This window comes from Lissotriton vulgaris, chromosome 8 (assembly GCF_964263255.1).
Source record: "Lissotriton vulgaris chromosome 8, aLisVul1.2, whole genome shotgun sequence".
Classification (NCBI taxonomy): Eukaryota; Metazoa; Chordata; class Amphibia; order Caudata; family Salamandridae; genus Lissotriton; species Lissotriton vulgaris.
Window position 1 is genome coordinate 996,526,440 of NC_141696.1, and position 22,700 is coordinate 996,549,139.

The window sequence follows — 22,700 nt, forward strand, 5'->3', positions numbered from 1 at the left end:
AATAAGAATTGACAAGTTGGACTCAATTAAACCAATTCTAATTCCCATTGTAACTATATCTTCCTCAACAAACATAGTGACATCCATAATGGATTTCACGATCTCGCCAAGTTCTGTTTTTTTTATCCTTTGCAAGAACACTGATTATTAGCCGCTTTTGTACATGCTTTACTTTTATTTTTTGTCGCCTTATTGGCAACCCCCTCCTTGCTGGTCGATGTTCTACTATTAGTCTTTAGCCCTTTAGGTGTTGGTGGCACTTCATGGATCTGGGGGGAATTGCATTGAGGGGGAGGTTTCTTTGATACACAGGCTCTTTTGTGAGGGAGAAGTTCTAAATCAGTTACAGAGATCTCGTCACTACCCAGCTGAACACACCCATTACGTGGGTTGATGGGAGATTTGTTTGGGGGCGTAGTTACTGTTACATCATTTAGTTCAGCGGAAGGGGAGTCATTTATGATTGTTGCGATCAAACTAGACGAGCCTATATTAAGTTTCTCCTCTACATTGGAGATATGTTTCTCTATGGCTCCTACAGCCCTCGTCAGATACTTCAATAGGGAAGTGCTGGGTTCTCTAGTACTGGGTTCTCTGGTCTTGGTCGTTTTGGTGCCCGGGGGACTAGAGTGTAACTTTCTTTTCCCCATTTTATGAGTAGCAGGTATGTGTTGATTACCCCTGGGTCAATAAGGGGGATCAATATGTTATGTTACGTTATGTTATGTTATTTTTATTTGTACAGCGCACAGCTGCCCCAGCGAAGGGGCGTCCTGGCGCTCTGAGAAGGTAGACACAACACAGCACCGATAAAGAAAGGAAAGAAGCAGCCTGAGATTAGACAAACAGAAAAGTTTTAATGGCACGCCTAAACTGAAGTAGATCATCAATTGCCAGAATCTCAGCAGGAAGGAAGTTCCACCACTTCGCGGCTAACACTTGGAAGGAGCGGCCGCCAGTTCTACTCAGCCTGAAGCGTGGAATACAGCTTCAGTAAGCAATAGGTTGAGTACAATCAGACACGTATGCTAAAGCCGCGCATAAGCAGCTATCCATGCTTTACCGATGTGATGGGGCACGCAGTGGCACCTGATTCAAGTACCGGTTAGTTCTAGAAACCAGTAGCCAGTAAACAAAATATGCCCTCTTGGTATTGTTCACGTTTCCCAGTTCTTCCCTCTAGTATCAGTTATTAATATCTGAAGAAATACAAGTCCGATGATACTGGGGGCTTGGGACAACAAACAAAGGTAAATGTTACCAGTAATTTCAGGTGTGCAGGCGGTTCCGCTTCAAGGTAAAGAGGCCAAGAGACTTGGCCCAGCGTGCTGGTGCACGCCCCCTATGCACTCTGGGAGTTGTAGTGAGGCTCCCCATGCGATATGGATGACGGCGAGGCTGGAAGTCGCAGCTGCACTCCGCAGTACCCCCGGGACCTTGTGGCTGCAGGTAAGGCTTCTCATCCAAGTGAGGTGAAAGTCAATGAACATGAACAGGATCAGCGACGAGGGTCTGTACTCAGTCCGCAATTGCGCCCAGGTAGGCAACTCGCTGCTTTTGGGAAAGTTTTTGTGGCCCCCTACCACACGGCCTGTACAGGCTCTGGCAGGCCAGCAGGCAGGCGGGCAAGCGAGCTGTGACTCACAGGGGGGCACAGGGAGGTGCCCCAGAGCTCTCAACGCGCAAGAGAACAACTCGCGGCAACCGCCGCACAGGAGGACAATTCGCGGCTTCCCCTCGGCGATGCCCTGCCCTGCGGCTCCTGCCGCGTTGGAGGGTACTCGCTGCTCCCGTCGCGCTAGAGAGCAGAGAGCAGCTCACGGACCCAGCTGCACAGGGGGACCGATCAGGGCTCCGGGCTCCTGCCTCCTGCCTCGTTGGGAGATTCTCGCTCCTCTGGTGCCCGCAGTTCGTGAGGGAGCTCACGCAGAAAGAGAGCTTGCGGCTTGCTGCGGCTCACTGCAGCTCACTCGGCAACGCCCTGCGGCGATGAGAGGTACACGCTGCTCCTGCACGGGAGAGAACTCCGACGTCTCTCCTGGTCAGGCGGGAGCTGGTTCTGTGTTCCCACTCAGAGTGTTTGTGGCCTCCTCGTTATCCTGCGCTTTACAAGTGTTTCGATTGATTGATTGTTAACTGTGGAATAAACCACTACTGTGCCATCCACTAGTGTGAGAAGACAAACATAATTCAATGCCTCAAGCTGTAGCCCGGCTAAAGCAGTCTCAAACTGCAATCCGACCTGTCAAAATAAATCCTTTTGACGGAAGAAAACCTCCCATTAAAATATAATTATGTCTCCACTATGTAAGCCTTGTAGCTCACAAAGCAGTGTGCATGGTATTTAAAATGAGGACATGTAGAAATCTAAAGTTTAAAGCGCCCATAAAAGTTAATATTGCCGTAGGAAGGCTGCCTGACCCATGGGATCAGACAAGCGCACCACATGTAAATTATGTGTTGCTGAAAATGTTTGTGAACAGGTTGCGCTCCTGCCCACCTCATTTCCAACAGGTTGCGACTGTCCATCAGTAGCAATGCAGTCAATCAACCTTATCATCAGATTCAGTGGTACCTCATTTGGTCCAGGGGTTGTACCAAAATACCATAATATGCTCAATTTGGCCTGTTTACCAATCTGGAAGACTAAAAGATCTCCCAGTAATCAATATAGAGTTGGCGGCAGCATCTAACAACGGCGATGTCCCCTGCGGGCTGCTGAGACCAGAGGCGGCGTGAGGCGGACAGTTCTTTGCCCTGAACTCGCAAGGTCATTCTTCTGCCTCGAACGGACTACACCCCCCACGGCGCATCTCTCCTTACTCACCTGGTGAGACACAGTGGGAGGTGCTCTGAACGCACACATAAGCGCTGTAACTTTTTCACCAGTGTGGGCGGCAGCATCTAACAACGGCGAGGTCCCCTGCGGGCTGCTGAGACCAGAGGCGGCGTGAGGCGGAGAGTTCGTTGCCCTGAACTCGCGTGATCATCCTGCTGCCTCAAACGGACTACACCCCCCACGGTGCATCTCTCCTTACTCACCTGGTGAGAGGCGGTGGGAGGCGCTCTGAACGCGCACATAAGCGCTGTAACTTTTTCACCAGTGTGGGCGGCAGCGTCTAACAACGGCGAGGTCCCCTGCGGGCTGCTGAGACCAGTGGCGGCGTGAGGCGGAGAGTTCTTTGCCCTGAACTCGCATGGTCATCCTGCTGCCTCGAACAGACTACACCCCCCACGGGGCATCTCTCCTTACTCACCTGGTGAGACGTGGTGAGAGGCGCTCTGAACGCGTACATAAGCCACTCCTCTCCTACAGCGGTGCGGGAAGCTGCGCTGGACGAAGCCGGGACTAAGCCGGGGACCAAGGGTGGGCCTGTTTGTGCCTGTGCGTGACGGGCTGTGACTGGACTGGGCCATACCACTCTGGTATTTAACATTTTATTCAGTCAAAGCTAGGTTTTAATGCTAGTACTTTATTTAGGTCATTGATTCTGTGTTTTGAGGGTGTCACCACCTCTAAGTGAACAGTTCAACTTTTCTTTTCTTTTTTTTTTACTTTGAATGTTAAATCTCGTTGCCCTGTTACTTTGAACGATCAAGAAATCTATGATTAGTACCATGGGTAAAACCAGTCCCCCAAGTTCCCGCCCACTGACACGACAAAAACCAGCATTAGCAGTTCCAGTCCCGAGGTTAACGGTAATTGATAAAATGCTACAAAAAACTGTTGGGGTGGTTTCATCGGCCATAGTTAATATGTAAAGACGACTCTCTCTTACACCTGCAATGCCTTCCCCCCTGCCACCCGGGAAAGTATCTTCACCTATTGCTAATTTGCCCGGCTCTATTTTAGAGTCTCCTGTAGGTGAGCTTGCTCTCCCATTAACCTCGCACCCCCTATAGTTCCCCAGGTGGTTAAAAAAGCACCTAAGTGTTGCTTCAGAAATAAGAATTTGAAACTACATAAAAAACCAATAGTATATAAGAGCGGAGAGGCGCACACAATGGAGTCAATAGTACGAGAGAGTCCAAGAAACATGTAGATCTTCTGTTCTTATTTTTAAAGGTATTCTTTATTTTCACGTACAACGGTACAGCCAACGCGTTTCATTCCCATTCGTGCCTTGGGAATTTCATCAGGGCATATACTAGACAATCTAGTCCGTGCGGTATTTCTCGATGTCGTTCCTCTTAGAAATCAGTTTAAAGGACGGTCACGCTAGGTCACAGTGTGTTCCTGAAGAATGCTTTGTACTCAATTCCAAGTGGAATGATGATTCGAGTCCCCCGGATTGTCTGGTCACTGTCACTATGGAGAGTCAAGAAGGGTATTGATTCCGGACCCCTTGGGGGGGCTCCAGGGCGGAGGGGGGGTCAGTGCGCTCGGTGAGATAGCCGGCTTCAGTGGGGTTGTAAATTACGTTGTAATTCGACGGTACCTTTGATATGGTCTCCGTTCTCCGCCGCTCCTCCTCATGGAATGTTGGGGGCATCCAACATTCCATGAGGAGGAGCGGCGGAGAACGGAGACCATATCACAGGTACCGTCGAATTACAACATAATTTACAACCCCACTGAAGCCGGCTATCTCACCGAGCGCACTGACCCCCCCTCCGCCCTGGAGCCCCCCCCAAGGGGTCCGGAATCAATACCCTTCTTGACTCTCCATAGTGACAGTGACCAGACAATCCGGGGGACTCGAATCATCATTCCACTTGGAATTGAGTACAAAGCATTCTTCAGGAACACACTGTGACCTACCGTGACCGTCCTTTAAACTGATTTCTAGGAGGAACGACATCGAGAAATACCGCACAGACTAGATTGTCTAGTATATGCCATGATGAAATTCCCAAGGCATGAATGGGAATGAAACGCGTTGGCTGTGCCGTTGTACGTGAAAATAAAGAATACCTTTAAAAATAAGAACAGAAGATCTACATGTTTCTTGGACTCTCTCGTACAATTGACTCCATTGTGTGCGCCTCTCCGCTCTTATATACTATTGGTCAGATACACATCCTTGGCAGCGGATGGTGAGAGTAGCCGCACCACCAAATATTTCTGAAACAGATGAAGTGGATGTGCGAAACCTTGGTCAGCTGCTGTGTGCTTTTGTTCATTACATAAAAAACCAGCGAAGGTGACTACATCTGCCCTAGACACTCCTCGGGTTGAGCTAGGCCCTACCATCACCACTCTTGCTCCCCCGGTATGGGCTACTCATTTATTAATTGACTTTCAAACACAAATGGAGCGGCTTATCAAATCTCATTTTAAAATCTTGATGAGTAGAATTGATAAAGTAGTTTCATTGATAAATAACAAGGGTGGAGGAGGAGGACAGTTACCTGACCTTACTGGGACCAACACAGAGAAATTGGACCTAGGTAATATTAACCAGATAAACCAAGGTCTAAGTATAGATAATGGTCCCCGATGTAACAATCTGGCACTTGGATCGGATCCGATGAATACACTTAAACGTACTTCCAACACCACTTCTTCCGGTTCCGTTATTCCGTTTAAGGTGCCTTCGGACACAGCCACTTCTGCCCCTCGAGAGCAAAACTTAATTTCACAAGTCAATACCAGAAACCAGCCACATCAGGTTTTGGCCCCCCACAAGCCTGTCACGAAATCTCCGAGCGAGGGAATCCAACATTCGCTACCTAGACCCCAGGTACCCCCTGCGGCTTCTCTGTATGTGGTGATATTAACTGGAGTTCCTTTGCTGCCAGGTGACCGAGGTGAGACATTCCCAGAGCTTAACCCCTTCGATGCGGCCGCGATTCCCCTGGTGTGCTGAAGCAGCACGAACAGGGGCGGGCCGTGACGAACCCCAGCTGTCATCAGCACACGAGCACCGTAGTGCATGACGGCTGGGGTTCGTCATCAGCATGGAAGGGGTTAAGAATAAAATCATTTTTTGGTTGAATAAATACAGACCACTAACGGATATGGGGCAGGGAGAAATCATATTCGCTAGAAGAGTCAGCTGGCTGGGGACTAAACCTAAGGATATTGGAGGGGACTGCGTGATTGTTGTCAGGGATCCTGGAGTGGTTAAACATATTCTCGATTGGGGAGGTCCTAGTCAACTGGGTACAATCATCCCTCTACCCCTGGGGTACTTTTACTCACGGGAAACAACCCCTGGTAGATCTGGACCAACTTACTTCCACCCAGGTGGACAGGATGTAGAATATAATTTACCTGTAGTCAATAGATTCAGTCCCTTGAATTATGTAGACTGACTACACCACCCACTAAGGATTACTGGAATATATTCTTATGTAGCTGGATGTTCTGTGGAGAAGTCTCAGAGGGTTGGGGATGGCCCTCCCTAGTTGGATTTCGGGGTTCAGGAAGATGGAATATTAATGACTCCATCAAGTATAAATTCAAGCCCCCCAGGAGTTGGAATTCAGCTGGATAATCTGGCAAGAACACACCCCCTTAATGTGTTTTCATCTACTCTAGCTATTACTTCAAGGGCAGAACCACAGACCACAATGATTGGGTTGTGGAACCTAGCGGGTATTGGCTCTAAGCTAGCCCATCCAGAATGGGGTGAGCTGGTGGACCAGTACGATTTGTGCTTGTTCCAAGAGCCATGGATGTTGACTGCCCCCATAAGGGTGGGCTTTGCAACATTCTATATACCTGCTGTACAGGGACCTAGAGGGATACCCTCGGGGGGGACTTTGTATTTGGGTAGCTACGTACTTGGGGTTCTCAGTGAAGGTCATAGAATCCCACTCCCCGGATATTCTTTGTATTGTTCTCAAATATTTGGATGGTTCGAGTGTGGCGGTTTTTAATGTGTACCTGCGCTCCACTCCCCACACGTTGGGCTCTTCTACGTTAAATGCCTTAGATGAACTCCTCACATTATTTCTCTTACCGACACATTTAATAATCGGGGGCGATTTTTATTGTCATTTCGAACCCTTGGCTGGGATCCCTCCTGTAACTCAAGATGAGGATTCCACTTGGCACATTCAGGAATGCTCTATGTATCCGGCAAAGCGATGGTCGCCATTGGCCCTGCAGATTAACAAGCTCTTATTAACTCACTCCCTCAGAGCTTGTAATGGCAGACTACCTCCCGATGTCCCAGGTAAGATTACCTATAATAGATTAGGGAAAAGCACAACCATATTATGGTCAATGTAGAATTTTGGTCCAAAATTTGGGCCTTCAGCTTAATGCCAAGGATAGACAGTGACCATAATCTTCTGTCACTAGAATTAAAACACCCATTGGGATACCGACATAGATCGGGGGAGCTGGAGACCCATGCTGATATGAATCTAATTATAGCTGCGGGTGGCAGACGCATAAGGTGGGCCAAGTTTGCGCTAGCTCCTGATAAAATAGCTGATCTATACCAACACGCTGCCTGCTTTCTAGTGGAGGCTTTCGAACTCCCTGTCAAAAACTTTGATTCTTCCTATTTTCAGGCGTTTGAGTCCATCGATTCTAACTTAACCACTACTCTGTCCTCCTATTTTTACACCACAGTCAACAAGAGGCCGCAGCCAAAAAATCAGGCCCAATGGTTTACCCTGCAGGTTTACCTTGCAGGTTAGCTAAATGCGCACTTGTTAGGGAAGTTAAAACTGGATCTGTACAGAGCATTAGAGCAGCTAGACTCTCTTACAAGAGTATCATTGCGGAATTTAAGTCAGAATAGGAGGCATTAAGGTGTGTAAATATAAAAGAAGCCTTGGACATACGTGAGTACAGGGCTTTCTGGAATTTAGTTAGAACAGGCTCCCATGAAGGTTCGACTGCATTAATACCTAACCTGAGTGAAGAGGTTTGGATATCGCATTTTAAGTCTTTGTTCTCCCATACCGATACCCTAACTTCTGTAGACTTACTCTCTCTAGCGAAGGGTACACTTGCCCCAGAGGCACTGGATGCAAAGGATTATGATTATCCGCCTTGCACTGTCTTGGAAATCCAGGCGGCCCTTAGGAGCTTGTCTTCCGGGAAGGCCTCGGGATTGAATAGAATCCCTGGAGACCAATTCTTGAGTGAGAAGTAGGTTTGGGTCCCTTATATTTGGTTATATTTTATCGCCATCCTTCATGGTATGGAAATCCCCCACACATGGTTGGGGGCAGAGATCATCCCCATCCATAAAAAGGCTTCCCCACTCGACCCGGCGAACTACCGCCCCATTAGCCTGATTGACGTCTGCAGAAATAGTTTGCCTGCTTTTTACTAACGAGGTTGCAGTGCTGGATCGATGAACACCACATCCTGACCTCCCTCCAAGCGGGCTTTCGTGCCAAGGTCTCTACCCTAGACCAACTGTTTAGACTTCAATTGGTCTACTGGACGACGATGACAATGGGAGCTGGTAGCCTGTATCTGATCATTATAGATCTTCGATCTGCCTTCGATTTGGTCCAGAGGGTTAAGCTTTGGGCCATATTGTTAGAGATGGGTGCCCCAGTATATTTGTACCAATTGTTTAAACGTTTACACCAAGGCACCTTCACGAGGGTGAGGTATGGAAGGAACGGGAAGCTCTCTGCCCCTTTCCCAGTGGAAAAGGGTGTCAGGAAGGGGTGCGTCTTGGCCTCCACGCTCTTCTCCTTGTTTCTTAATGGTTTGATTGACTATCTTTTGGGCGCGAGGGATTTAGATTCTTCTAGTCTAGCAAAACGTAAGGTACCGGCCGTGATGTTCGCTGATGACACCCTTTTGTTATCAAAATCTTCTATGGGTATCCAGCGACCTCTGGAGGCCTTCTGCTCTTTCTGCAGAACTAGAAATCCCGAAATCAATCTCTCCAAAACCAAATACATGGTTTTTCATGCTACATCAACCAATTGCCCTCACCCCTATTTGGATGGCTTGGGCTGGAAAGAGTCTCCACTTTTGACTATTTGGGGGTAACATTGAATGATAGGGTGGATTGGGGGTTGCACATGGCCAAGGCAAATCTGAAGTTGGCCCAAGCCTCTGGTGGAATTTTAAAGGTTTACAACAAGTGCTCACTTAAAACCCTGGGACCACCAGTTGAAATCTATAAAGCCCAGTGAGGGGGGGTGCGCTCGATGCAGTAGAGCTGTGGGGCCACGCTAGCGCTACCTCTCTGTCCACCACCGAGAACAGCTTCATTAGGCGCCTATTGAGACTTTCCCAGAGCACCGCTTGGATCCCATTACGCTTAGATTTGGGTTTGTCCCCTATACAAGATATTATGACTAATCGCCCCCTGTTGTACTGGAGGTGATTCTGGACTACTCCAGAGCTGCTAAGTTATAGGGAGGACTTAAGGGATCTACTGGCTATTAGGGGAGTGGGAAAAATCCCTTGGTTAAAACACGTGAAGCAGCTCTGTCACGCACTGGGTAGGGCAGACATGTGGCTTTCCCCAGAGCAAACTTGCGCCTCAATCCCCAAAAGGTTTTTGGCTAATGTACTCAAGCAATATCGAATGGATCTCTTAGCACTTAAGCCTGCTCTGGGTAAATTGACCAATAGAATACTGGAAGTCAAGGATAACTACCATTTTGAGCAATTCCTGGACAACATCCAGCCCCTACTGGCGAAGAAATTATATGTCCAATTTAGACATGGAACACTGCCAGTTAGGGCATTGACCAACAAGTGGTCGAATGTACCCACTTGCAGTTAGTTCATGCCCAGGGTGTGAAAGAAGTGAGGAGACGGATCTGTACGTTTTGTATACATGTGCTTTTCTGACTGACTGACTGACAAAGTAGAGTTGCTTTATGTGTTTCTCTAAAGTAGTTTGTGGGGTCTACAGTCAACAAATTCATTAAGCAGGACACCAAAAGGACTTATTTGCGGTTCTTTGGCGGCGTGTCAAGCTTGCAGCGATCACGCCTCCTACATGACATCCTTATGATTTACACTATATGCATGACTTTTTTTCAGTATATGGCGTTGCTGAGAAAAGACTCAGACAAATGCGGACTTTAATTATTGCTATACGAAAACATTATATGTTCAGATGAACAACTACATAGGTGCCTCACTATCCATCCGTGGCAGCGTTCATTTCACTCACATTCCTCTTTAACATGGATGTGCAAAAGTAATGAGATCCAGCATAGATGCCAGAAACCCCCTCAAATGACCAAGCAGAATCTGACATCCCCCAAAGAAATGAATATCTGGTAAGGGATCCTTTAGATACCAAGACAAGAAATATGACAGATAAAAGAGGAAAAGGGACACATTGAGAAACAAAAAATAGCAAACAAAATGCTGCAGCATTCCTAAAGTTACGAATCATTACACTAGGCGATCAGAAGAGAAGCCTGCATATGTAAATTAATCAAAAAGATATGCCTACTGTTAGACCTGGCATGGTCATGTTACCCCTGACTTTTTATTTATTTATTTATTTATTTATTTTTTGCACTTATAATGCGCGCAGATACCCACAAAGGGTTTCCCGGCGCCAGGACTGGAAGGCCGAAAACACAGAAAGCAACCTGGTCAAAGACCGCAATTATTTATTAAAGAGCCAAGTTTTAACGCCTTTCTTAAAACTGGCGAAATTTTCCTCCTTACGCAAAGCTAAGGGAAGGGAGTTCCAAAGGACTGGTCCCAGATGGGAAAAGGACTTTCCCCCCACACGGGCCAGTTTAAATCTAGGAACCACAAAGTTTGCTCCATTTAGAGAACGGAGGTTGCGTGCAGGAACATAGGGCCTAACCAGTTTTTGCAGGTACTTTGGTGCGGTCCCTGCCTTGATCTTAAACATGTAGGTCAACGCTTTGAACCGAACCCGGTTCTCAACTCTAAGCCAGTGCAGGTCCTTAAGGTGCTTCGAGATCCTTGCTGTCCTAGGGATCTTACATAGCAGCCTGGCTGCGGAGTTCTGGACAAGTTGAAGCCGCCTAATCACAGCTAAATTGGAACCCAGATATAAGATGTTACCGTAGTCAAGCCTAGATGTAATCAGTGCATTGACCACGGTCTTCTGGGTATCCACAGGCAGCATCCAGATGATCTTCCGCAGCCATTTGAGGATAGTGAAGCACGTACCAGCTACTTTATTGACCTGCTGTTTCATCGATAAAGAATCATCGATGCATACCCCTAAGTTTCTGACCTGGGTAGCCGGGCTGGGAAAAGCACCCAAGGATTGCGGCCAATGGGTATCCTGCCACAGATCTCTCTTTTTACCTAGGAGGAGAATCTCCGTCTTCTCCCCGTTGAGCTTCAGCTGGTTCGTTGACATCCAGCTGAAGACTTCGTGAAGACCTAATTTCAGCGCAGAGGGAGATGAAGGCTTTGAGTTGGTAAGAGAAAAAATAATCTGCGAATATTTTTGATGCTGTGATGGATTTCGTTTTGCTAGCTCAGATGCTTTGGGCACTTTGCCACTTCTGATCAGTGTCAAAGTGCAAGTGCTCCCTGTATAGAGTGTTATGGTAATTGGTTGTCCATGATTGGTATGTTTGTCATACTAGTAAAGTCCCTAGTGAAGTGCACTATGTGTGCCAGGGATGGTAATGCAAATTCTAATAGTGGGCCTGCAGCAATAACTGTGCCATCCACACAAGTAGCCCTAAAAAGAGATCTCAGGCCTGCCACTGCAGTGCCTGTACGCTGTTTGTTAACTGCCTTGTTGTCCTGACAAGTGCACCCATTTGCCAGACCTTACCCTTCCCTTTTTATGCACATCAAACACCTCCATAGTAGACCCAAGGTACCCCCTGGGCAGGGTGCAGTGTATGTGAAAGGTAAGACATGTACTGAGGTGTGTACCATGTCTGACAGTGAAATACTGCCTAATTCGTTATCACTGTTGCAAGGCCATCTTGCCCATAGTACAGAATAGGGAATGCTGTGTCACATGTTTCCAGCATATTTTAACAGAGGCATAAGATGGAGTGATGGAGTTTAGTGTGCCTGAACTCGGAATTTAATAACACTTCTTTTTGTGAAGATGGTTTTTGAATTGTGTGTTTCGAAACCATGCTTTTAGAAGTGGCTGGTTTCTTGTCCTAACCATACTGCGTGCCTCCGCCTGGTTGTGTGTTGACTGTCTGGGTTTGGATGTGACAGGGTCTGGGAAGTGTCCTTACACCAGGGAGGAGTAGGTGAGACAACAACAGGCTGGCCTGCATTTGGTGTGGTGAGAGGAGTAGCCCCTTTGATGCGAAGAGGGCTGCTGCCACAAAAGAATGGCTCCACCTCCTGCGAAATGTCTGAGGCCCAGACCCTCACTATCAAAGAAAGAAGGTGTGCACTTGGAGGAAGACACCCAGAACTGGTTTAGACTGGCCTCAAAGCCCCCTGAACACAAAGGTTTCAAAGGCATTTAGGGGTATAAATGTGAGAGCTGAAACCCCTGAACTCAAGACTGAACTCAAGCCTGAAAAAGGATTGAAACTACTTTGTGATCAAGAGGAACCTCTGCCAAAGAAGAACTGTTGAAGAGAAGGACTGCCCTTGCTGTGTGTTCTGGGTCTGGCCTGCCGTGTGCAGATTTGACTAAGGAGAGGACATGGGACTTTGCTGTGTGCTGTGTTCCCCTGCATGTAAGGACTTTGCTGTGTCCAGAAGTAACTTGTCTCCAACGGCCTGAGAGGAGCTGGCTCCCTGTTGTGGAAACTCAGGAAAACCAAGTGTGTCTCAGCGACGCTGTGTGCATGTACTTTTTGCAGCCTGAGACCATCATGAGAATTGCCCTGTGGCCATGTGCCCCGGAGCAGTCTTGCGCTTTGCTTCGATCAACTGTGTGACCAGATGTGCTGTTATAGTTAGCGCCATCGGGCTGGATCGACGTCGCAAGGGGGAGCCATGAGAAATCACCACCGCCAGCCTGAGCCTGCCTTTGCCAAGGAGAGACCTGTGAACCTTCACCATTGTGGGTCCTAGGTCCTTTGCCCAGGATCAACAGAGTCGCGCCAGGAGCTGATCAGCTGCGAGGCCGTCACCTGGTAGCCTGACTCTCACTGCGAGGAGCAGTCACCACCAACACGAAGGAGCACAGCATGACGCCCAAGCCACAAGGAGCGAGAGACTTCACCCTCAAGGTAACGCTCAGCAAGTATGTGTATGTCGCCGCCTGGGGCGGATTGCTTGCTATGAGAGATTGCGCTCGGCCTTTCCCATCTTTACAGCGCGACCCTCTGCTCAAGTCGGTATCGTGGCCGTACTCACCGAGGAGTGGCAGTACCGGGGTCGGATTGTGAAGCTGCACTTTGTTTCCTTCATAACAGTATTGGGGGCTTATTTTGGCAGTAGCTGATGGCGAGTCAGCCAAGAGTGGCATAGAGACCTTCACTAGCACCACAATCGGTGCCGGATTGCTTTTATGATCCACATTAGTACTTGTACTACGAACTGCATTATTACTTGCTTTTACGATCAGCAATAGTACTCACATTACGGACATCATTATTACTTGGTTTACAAACCACATTATTACTTGCATTAAGGACTGTCTCATTTCTACATTACGAACTGCATAGCAATGCATTAGGACTGCATTAGATCATCGTGAACTGCTCATCAATACCGCAAGAATTGTTGGCCTAATAAACGGCCCAGGGAAATATTATGAATACGCATATGCTGGATATTTTTGTTGTATGGTCATATCATATTTCTTCTTGATAAAGATACCGCTATTTCCTAAATCATTGTGATGTCCATTTGTGGTATTATCACTGTGTTACTGGGAGTGTGGTTGCAAATACTTTACACATAGCCCTGGAGATAAGCCTGGCTGCTCGTGCCAAGCTACCGGAGGGTGAGCAGGGGTTATCTAAGAGTGTGTCCCTCCTTTACCTGACTAGAAGCAAGGGTCCCTATTTGGACTACGGTACCTACCTCAGCCAAATAGAAACCCCCAGTTCTATTAGGCTGAAACACCTACATGAACATAGGAATCATGGGAAAGTACAGGAAGAAAATCTGATTGCCACACAACCATCTCATTTATGTCAGGCATAAATCAGGACATTGTTGCAGTAGGAACGTACCTTCTAGGAATAGAGAAGAAAATAACCAGCAATATAGGGAATCTCCCTCAAAATTCAGTAGTGATAATCTAAGGCGCCTCTCTGCCACGGGTTTGGTCTGATCAGTGTCTGAATAGTTGAAGATCTAGAGCAGCATCATTTTACCAGCTTTGAGTGGCAAATGTTTACTTTTTAGAAAATCTTTTTCTTTGGGACTTTTAGAAGCATTTCTTGGCATATCAAGTAAATGACAAAACGTAACACAGTAGCGCACACAAAACAACATAACACCACAGGTGACACATAACTTGGCACAACAAACATTAACGCAGCTCAGTAACCACAGTAAAAGATAAATAATTGTAATACAGCTCCACAGAAATAGAGCAGCTCGAAGAAACTAAAGAACTCATCATCACCACAACAAAATACCATACAACAAATATGCAGGAACATTCTTATCATACAATACCAACTACAAAATTCTTCTTTCATAATATGTTGGTTTAAGGTGTTTGCATCAAATACTAAAAAAACATATCTTCAAGGACATAAAATAGCACTAGTGAAGATGTTTTGAGCTGACGGGTGTCTTAAACAGTTCACCAGTGGCGGCTCCTCCATTTGAGTGGAGGAGCATCGCCCCACAGAGAAAAGCCCTTAGCCAAAGCTGAAAAATAAATGGCAATAAAGTTTACTTTTTGCTATTTTAATTTTCAGCACCCAACCGGTACCAAACTGAGCATCAGGATGGGGTGTGGCCATTTCTGTTGAGTGGCAACAGGGAGCTGTGCACTTATATTGAAAGTGCGTATGTCCCTTTGGCCAGCCGTCTTGTGACAGCCAGCCAGACATGCACATTTTAAACTTCTCTAACCTAGGTGTCTTAAACAGGTAGGTTAGAGAAAGCATAGGCCTCCAGTGCTTTTAAGAGCACTGAGATAGGCCGCTCCCTCCAATCCTGACACTACTCTCATGCTGGTTAAAAGCATGAGATCAGTGCCTGGATTGGCTTGGGAGTTGGGAGCCTGACTACAGGAGAGAAGACTGATCGAGGAGCAGGATCTAGGGTGGTCTAACTGGTGCATCCGCACCGGGTGCTGACTCTTCGAGGAGGCGCCTGTTCGGAAGTATTTTATGGTTTTGAAAGCACCTACTGCTGCATTGCTGGCCTCTGCAATTTTCATACAAAAATAAAATGTCCATATAACACGGTGATTAATGGTTCTTCTGGTGAGAGGAGGTTTGTCTAGTGGAAGTGTTAACGCATTTTATGGTAGCACAGAAGGTTAATGTATCTGCTGCAAAGAATGTGTACCATGCAGATCATAAAGTGCATATAGTTTAAATAGGTCAGTGCTTTTGTGAGAAAGATCCTTTTGTTACTAGCAGTGTAGATGTTCAAATCCTAACATGGAACAGTGAACTAATAACTGTCACCATAGAGCTGCAAGCAAACTGCAAGGTATAGATTAGAGCATTATGATGTTTTCCTCCATCTTTCATTATTCATATGTTTCAAAAAGGGTTCATTTCGGTTAAACAAAAGCATTAATAATAAATGTAACCCCCAAACATGGGGTTATGCTTTAAATTCAGAGTATGTGCTTCTCCAGACCAAGCACTCTTAAACTATACTGTCTACCAGTATGGATGACATGTGACTCCTGCATTCCTACACCTTGTAATCCTCTGTATTATGTCAAATGTTCTATACACTGATGTACACACCTATGATTGATTTTCTCTGTTTAGTGTTTGAGATGTAAAGTGATCTGACACCCTACACTGGTATAGGTGGCGCTATTAAATACATCTGAGAGAGATAGTGGTTATGGAGACTTGAGGGGGTACTGTTAAAGGGTAGTAGTGTGGGAGTCTGGGGGGGCGCCCGTGGGGGGCGCCAACAAACATTGTCGCACAGGGCGCTACCAGCGCTAAAGCCGGCCCTGTCGAGGAGGAAGTCGCGCAGGAAGGTAAGTGTATTTTACTTTTTTTTTTTTTCTGCCACCCGTTCACCACCCTCAGTACATGCCAACCACCACTGCATTTAACAAAGTGGACCAGAGCTATTTTACACCCTTAAGCAGTGGTAAATTGTGGAAAATTGTTGCTTCACACTGAAACTTTAGAGTTGTGCTGCTTTCGGCTGAAAATGTAGTAGCATTTGTAGATATCTCCAAAGATAAAAATAAAACAAATCAAAAAAGCAACATATTAGCACAATTATATTTTCACAGAGCACAATAAAACAGTCAAACCAGAAAGGAAACACGTAACCACAGCAAAAAACAACAAAATCACGTTGCAGTAATGCAGCACAAAATGACAGCAGGACAAAAACAATAGAACATGCCACTACTTCAGCAAAAGGCCTCGAAACCATTATGCACAAACATTGTTGAAACACATTTGAACCACCAGAAACGTGATTTCATATTGAGAAGAAAAGGTGTTTGCAACAAGCACTACCTTATCATCAAGGACATGAAAAGGCTAGAACGTGAAATCACTCTATTTAAGGTTGTGGACATACACGCCGATCACCTAAGCTTATGTGAGAATGTATTTGCCTGAATAGGACGAGATAATGTTAGGTTGTTTCAATTTACATTTTACAGGCTTTTACGTAGAAAACTACCTTCAGCGAGGAGCCCATTTTTTTTCATTTAATGTGTGCATTTCACGCACATTATCTTCTGCTTCATAAAGGCACCGAGCATACTATCAATCTTTTAAGGTCCTAATTTAGAAACTAAATGTTAATTAATTCTGCTGCGCCTGTACAGATGGTGATTTTCCTTGTCACATTCTTGTAGTAAAAGCCTCACTGATTAAACCATAGAGCAGCATAATAATTTGATTATCCGTGGCCAAGCTTAATTCTCTCAGTAGAAGTGTTTTAACTTGTGGGTCACTGCTTTGTACTGCACGTCATTTGTGAGACACACTTCATTCCCTAGATGTTCTGCACATTAAAAACCAAATACAAATGTTTTGTTAGACTTGGTATGTATTAAGAATTGCGTCTTCAGAAGATGTAGTTTTTTAGATCCAAATGTGCAATTAATTGTATGTGCTCCTGCGAATATCCAACACCATATTAAATGGCATTCGTGCATTGGAACAGTCAAGCACAGTGGACAATTTAAGAGTACTCATTTCAAATATACTGTGCAACCGTATGCTTGTGTACTATATCATACAGATCCACAGGAAGGGCTAGATTGGTTAGTCCATAGAACAAATACCATTTTGATTTGCTATAAACCGGAGCATAATTTGATGAATCTGCACAAAACCTCGCAAAGAAAAATATAATTATCTTTTCTTGGATCTTTGGAATTTTTATTCAGGATTTTCAAGTGGGCAAAGCTATAGTAGTAGTCTCCTAACACAAAATTTCTCAGTTAACTCATGTAAATGTTTTTGTATGAGCTATAAAAAATGTTGGACGGAATGACACAATGTTTTATGCCTACAGAGCCTCGTTATTTGTGTGTGTGTGTGTGTGTGTTAGTTTAGTCTTATTGTACTCATTCTTTTCCATTTCCTTAATTTGGCAGAAAAGTTCATGATATCTGTATACATTTTATTTGATATAAATGGACATTTATCCAGTTTTTCATAAGTGACTACATTTTTCTCCATGTCCTATTTTTCAGTGAAGTCCTCAGACCTGGATGAAAAAAATGTCCTTGTGGTTGTTCAGTATTTGGGGGAAAACCCGTACAATCAACAGAAAGGTGGAAAATACCATTTGCTGCCCAAAAAATATGTCCTCCCACTCTACACCCCTCCACTCCAAGACTCTCGTCTTTACTCCACTCTTCTCCATGTTATGATACTCTTTGCCACGCCACTCTATGTCTTTCTATCACTCTACTCCATTCTACACTACTCCACTCTATGACACTGTGTATGCAACTTCATTCTATGACACTCCACTTCACTCTATGCTACTCCACTCTACACCACTCCACTGTACATGCCTCCACTTTATGCCGTCCATTGCACTCAACACCACTTCACTCTACAACTCTTATTCACTTTCCTCCACTCCATGACACTTCCCTCTCTAGGCAAGCATCCTCTGCAATTAGAAGATGACCCTCTAGACACAACAAGAATCGCTGAATGGCGATTGAATAGTAGTCTTTTGTTCAATGAAATTTCTCCATATTTTGTGAATTCAAATATGAATTTAATTCAGACGTTAATCATAAATCACATATTCTTTATGATTTATTAAAGTTTTTCTCCACAAGTTAACCGTAATTCAAAGTGGCATTCCCAATGCATTTCGTGCACAACCGTGCACGTCTTCAGGGGAATCTCTAAACAAAAATATATAACAACTCACATGAGTATCCTGCGATTCTTGTTGTGCCTAGAGGGTCATCCCCTAATTGCAGAGGATGCTTGCTTAGTATTCTACATTCACACTCGATGGTTCAGAGAGTGATACCTCAGGAGCACACCACACAGGACGAAACTAGTACAAAATAACCAGTGCACAACCAATTTATACTTATACTTCCCTCTCTAGGAGACTCCACTGTACAACACTCCACTCTACGCCCCTCCACCCCACAACTCTACACTCTATGACATTCTATGATACTCCACTCTAGTTCACTCTACACTAGCCTACGCCACTCTACTCTGCACCACCCCTCTCTATGACGCTCCACTCTACAACACTCCACTCTGCACCCCTCCACTCTAATCCCCTCCACTCTAATCCTGTCCACTCTATGCACCTCCACCTAACGATGCTCCACTCAATGACTCACTACTTCCCCGTCTCAAATCCACTCCTATCATTTTATTCCTACCTTAGACTCTAGCAAACAAACAAGAAACCAAGATCACAACCCTAACACAACTAATGCACAAGAAAAAAAAATACTAACCCCGTAACAACTAATCTTGGCTTCCTGAGCAGTTTGGTACTAACTCAAAAAGGGCTTCATTGTCTCATCAGGAGTTGTAAGCACAATATAACTAGATTTACAATTTATGATTGCAATTACATTGAGCCTTGCAGTCAGCAAACAGACCAGCTGGCAATGAATATTTGGTTTAAAAGCGCACTAAGTTTGATAAGGAATTAAGAATGATCTAGCCTATACTAACAATAATCCTAGCCCAATCTCTGCACATGCAAAAGTATGCATTGCTCAAAAGGCCGTGCCCTGTTCCAAGTAGCTTATAGTGGTAAACTCTGATGTTGCTTGCAACAATAAAAAAATGCATAGGGTATAATGTTGGCTCTTCTGGCCAGCCTGCTTTAAACTTTCAAAAACAAGACGTTTGTCCAAAGACCATGTTCATTCAGTATTGGCTCTATCATGCTGGCAACAAAATGAGGTCAAACACCATGCTCAACCTGGGAAGATTTGTGCCAGGTTATAGTGGACTAGCACTCTCCTATCTGTGTGCCTCCCGCCAAATAATTAAATTATGTGGTAGCAGCTGGTTGCTTTGATATTGGTGAGGCAATCTTTAATTTCAGAATTCTAACTCCAGCTAAAGCAAACAAGAGCTGTCAAGTTGACCTACCAGGCTAATGTAGTGATGATCTTTTTAATTACTGATGTCGGGTAGTTTGATTTCCATTTAAAATTCTAGACCGGAACTGTCAGCGAACAATGAAAAAACACTTTTGGACAAGCTTATCACAGAAGACAAGGAACACGCTTGCTGAATATTTGGGATAAATGATAAAAATGTAATCTATTTATACACTTTTCTGAAGAGAAGTGAAAATCTGTTTGGGGTCAGTGAAGTGATTAAAATTGCTCTAAGGATATCATGATCACTATGTCTGGGGAAAGGAACTAGATGATGAGGGCAACACTGACCGTATCAAAAGTAAGTGGCTTGTGTGGTGACCTACCAGCAAAGTGTTTGGCCCTGCATCCAGTGCCTATGCCCAGAGAGCACTGGAGGTAGTGGACTGCATGGTGGTTGGACTCAAATGCCAATATCTAAACTAGACCTGGGTGTAAAATTACACTCCGCTCGCAGAGTTAGCCGAATTCGGCAAGCATGGAGTTAACTATAAACTCTGTACTCCGCAACAAAGCAGAACTTTTATATCCATTGATGCACTTGTCACATATTTTACCATGTGTGGGGAGCATGACTAGACTTGCTGGGCGCTCGCGAGCACCCACAAGATTTGCTAGTCGCTTGTGAGATTTTGCGGGCACTAATACAGCTTTAGGCTGTGCCAGCAACTACTAACTCTTCTTTTGTGATGTAGGCGAATGCGATCTAGTGCGAGCAACTGCAGCTGCCATCTGGAGAAGCAGCTAAATCTCCTCAAAAGACAATTTGGAGTTAATAAACTTCACAAATGGACCATTCGTGTTGTTTTTTTTGTGCGAGGAGCCCTTTTTATTTTCCTTTTTTCAACAAGGAGGAAGTGACCCAGAGGCTCCTACTTCCTGTTCCTGTCCAGCAGGCTTCTCCCAGTGCTTTGTCCACCTCATGGTCACTACTCATTTGGATTGAAGGATCACTCTGTTTGTCTGCTGCATATAACATTGGATTTGATAACTTTGTTTTTGTGATATCACAAAGTAAGTTCAAAAACGGTGCTATCTGTTTTATTGAGGGCATGCACCAGGATTTATTTGTACTTTTATTTGATTTTTAAAATGTATGGCAGTGAGGGTCTTGCAGTTTCAGTTGCAGCCTAGTTATTTTTTTGCATGCAATTTTTCTTCTTTTGCAAAGGAAAAATGTTGCACACTTTAGTAAAAAAAATCAGGATTTGTAAATAAATGTGCAATATTCATTTAATTCGGTATGTGGCCTAGCCTGCAAATTAGCCTTTCAGTCAGTACATCCAGTACTAGTCCTGGGTGCATGAAACAACTGTTTCCTTGGTGTCTGTGGAATTGAAACATCATTTAGACCATAATTTACATTGGGTTAAATTACAAAATGTGTTTTTTGGGGGGTATTTCACATGCTTTTCTGCAAACAGTGTATTACTGTGATAATATATTTGATGCCTTTGAAGGATGTGTGTTGTTGTAAACTTTTATAGCCCAGTTAAATTTTGTTTTTGGCATTGATGAATGAATGCTGTTTTCTCCTGTGTTAACTTACCTGCTCTGTCTGGCCAGTGTCTGAGTATGTTTGCTATAGGCCTCCATTTGTCTTTGTTCCCCATGCCATGTGGACAGGAGCTTTTTGTATAGTCAGTGTCCATATGCCTGCATGTGTTCTTTGATTTCCATGCCTCCTTGCTTGTTGGTCGACCATGTGGCTGATGGTCATGTTGTGTAGCCATTACCACCCAGTGTGCTTTTTACCATAGGCCTGCATGGGTTCTTGGTTGTGGCCATACCTTCTTGCTGGTTGTTGTTGTTTGACCATGTGGCTGGGGATATTTTGTGCTGCCAGCCAGTGTGCTTTTGCCATAGGCCTTCAAATGCTCTTTGTTTTCCATGCCTCCTTGCTTGTTGTTTGGCCATGTGGCCATTTTGTGCAACCATCTTTTTTTTAGTTTTCAAAGCCATTTTGTATGTAGATGCTTAAGCCTTTTTGTTTTTGCTCCGTTTTCCCTGATATCAGTTTAATAATATGCGTGAGGCCTAGTTGATGCTCAATGCTCATAGAAAATGTACTGTATGAACAGTGTTTTATATTATTACATACTTTCTTTTGCCTTTTTCGCCTGCACCCCTCCTTGTCTCCTGAATCCCAATGGGTTTATCATGGTAATCCCCTAGTACATTAGCAATTAAATTTTTTTGATAATTTATTTATACCATTTTTTAATTTAATTTAAAAAGTTTTTCCATTTTTTAAATATATTTTTTACTTTTTTAATGTTTTCATTTTTTTCAATTTGTTAAAATATTTTTTTGTTCAAATTAATTATTGTTTTTTTATTTACATTTTTTTGTAATTTTCTGTTTCACATTTTCCCAACAATCATTAGCCATAGGTGCACAGCTGCACGGCAGAATTAATTTTCAAAGGGTTATTTAATTGTCACCTGCACCTGCCTGCGTGCCATATCCCACCTGGATGCACATATACAAACAGCTACATCTGTAAGTTGTCCTGATTGCAAATGAAACTTTATGTTGGTTTGGTTTTACTTATGAATGGATATACTTTATTGTTGTGAATTATTTAGAACTTAGGTAACCACACGAAATAATACAGTTTGTGCTTCTAATTCAAACTGCAACAATGCCACGTTTCACTAATATTTTTCTTGCTTGTTTGCTTGTAGGTGTACTTAAAGAAACATCACCCACGGTACTGCCAGATAGAAGGTCTGTGTACATGATGTGTGACCACACAACGTCAGTACTCATATCTCTTCAGCTTGTGAAGCTAAGTGCCACTGTCAACTGACAGCTTTAAGATGGCCCCAAAGAAAGGTGCTACCGAGAAAGTGTCCAGTGATAAGACAAAGCTTACCACTACTGGTATTTTGCACCAGACCTATTTTGGGCAACGTCGTGTGACTGCTACACCGGTCTCTGGGAAGCAAGCTGGGAGCATCACTCCAGTATCAATGGCCCCTCCCCAAACTAGGCACAAGCCCATGTCTGGCATAGAGGCAGATATTCTAATCATGGCAACGCCGACAAGAAGTGACATTGAATTGGAGTTATCTCTTTCGCAAAGTAGTACTCAATCATTGCAGGAAACTCAGCTAAGTGGATACCGACAGCAGCAGCCAGCAATAG